Raw genomic sequence first — 2,071 nt, 5'->3', positions numbered from 1 at the left:
TTTATTTAGGGACGATTTTAAGTATAATTTTAATTGGAACACAGCCTCTAATATTTGGTTTTTAATTTGGTTTTAGAAGGGTTTTATTTTTGTATATTGTTATTGTATCTGTTTTTAATATGCTGTGCACCGCCCTGAGTCCTGCGGGAGAAGGGCGGTATAGAAATTAAAATAATAAAATAAAATAAATAAATAAATACCGCTGCCTCAGACATTCCCTTAGCAGCTCATTTTCGAGTGCCATCTTATTGCTAGATGCTCTACGTTTTGTACAGGATAGTACTAATGAACTTAAAACTTAGATATTTTGAGCACATAGTACAAAGGCAGGAGTCACTGGAGAAAACCCCAATGTTTGGAGCAATAAAAAGAATAATTTGAATCAGAATAGAGCTGGAAGGGATCTTGGAGGTCTTTTAGTCCAACCCCCTGCTCAAGCAGCAGACCCTATACTATTTCAGATAAGAGACTGTCCACTCTCTTCTTAAAAACCTCCAGTGATGAAGCACCCACAACTTCTGATGGCAAGCTGTTCCACTGGTTAATTGTCCTATTAGAAAGTTTCTCCTTAATTCCAGGTTGCTTCTCTCCTTGATTAGTTTCAATCCATTGTTTCTTGTCTTGTCTTGTCTTCTGATGCTTTGGAAAATACGTTGACTCCCTCTTCTTTATGGCAGACCCTCAAATACTGGAATACTACTATCGTGTCCCCCCTAGTTCTTCTTTTCTCTAGACTAATCAAACCCAAGTCCTGCAAACATTCTTCATGTTTAACCTCCAGGCCCTTAAATCATCTTAGTTGCTCTTCTTTGCACATTTTCCAAAGTCTCAATATCTTTTTTGTAACGTGGTGAGCAAAACTGGATGCAGTATTCCAGGTGAGGCCTTACTAAGGCTTTATAAAGTGGTACTAATACTTCACATGATTTTCATTCTATGCCTCTGTTTATGCAACCAAGGATTGTATTAGCTTTTTTGGCTGCTGCCACACACTGTTGGCTCATATTTATGTGATCGTCCACTAGGACTCCAAGGTCCCTCTCACAGTTACTGTTTTGAGCCAGGTTTCACCTAATCTGTACTTATACCTTTGGTTTTTTCTGGCTATATGTAAGACCTTGTTTTTCTCCACATTACATTTTATTTTGTTGGATAGGGCCCTTTGTTCAAGTCTGTCAAGATCTTTTTGGATCCTGAGCTTGTCTTCTGGAGTGTTGGCTATTCCTTCTAGCTTAGTGTCATATGCAGATTTGATGAGTTCTCCTTCTATTCCCTCATCATAAGTCATTTATGAAGATATTGAAGAGTACTGGGCCTAAGACAGAGCCTTGTGGTACCCCACTGCTTCTCTTCATGTGAATGTAGTACATTAAGGACTACTCATTGAGTGCGGTTTGCCAGCTACATATCCATCTGGTGGTGATGTCTATTCCACCTTTTTCTAGCTTACCAAGAAGTAGATTGTGGTCTACTTTGTCAAATGCCTTACTGAAATCTAAGTATACTATGCCCACAGCATTCCACTGGTCTACTAATTTAGTTCTTTGTCAAAGAATGAAATAAGATTGGCTTGGCATGATGTTTTTTAACAAATCCATGCTGACTTTTAGTTATAACTTTACTTGTTTCTAGATGTTCGCAGATCTGTTTTTTGATTATCTTTTCCAGTATCTTCCTAGGTATTGATATTAGGCTGATTGGTCTGTAGTTTCCTGGGTCTGTTTTTCCCCCCTTTTTGAAGGTGGGAACATATCAGCTCTTTTCGAATCCTCAGGTAATTCCCCGGTATTCCAAAATTTTTGAAAGATATGGTACAATGGTTCTGAAATAATATCTGCCAGTTTCTTCAGAATACTGGGATGTAATCTGTCCGGTCCCAGTGATTTATATTCGTTAAGATCAGATAGGTGTTCTCTAACCATTTTCTTGCTTATTGTAACTTTTATTTCTAGTCTGTCTTTTGGTAGGTTGGGCTATAGTTTCTTTTTGCGTGAAGACTGATGCAAAGAACGAATTAAGCTGTTCTGCTTTCTCTCTGCTGCCTGTTACTTCCTTGCCATCTTCTCTCTTA

Source organism: Protobothrops mucrosquamatus, unplaced genomic scaffold (assembly GCF_001527695.2).
Source record: "Protobothrops mucrosquamatus isolate PMUCROS unplaced genomic scaffold, P.Mucros_1.0 scaffold_63, whole genome shotgun sequence".
In the NCBI taxonomy this organism is placed as follows: domain Eukaryota; kingdom Metazoa; phylum Chordata; class Lepidosauria; order Squamata; family Viperidae; genus Protobothrops; species Protobothrops mucrosquamatus.
The sequence above is the reverse complement of the archived record's forward strand: the minus strand, read 5'-3'. Positions refer to the sequence as shown.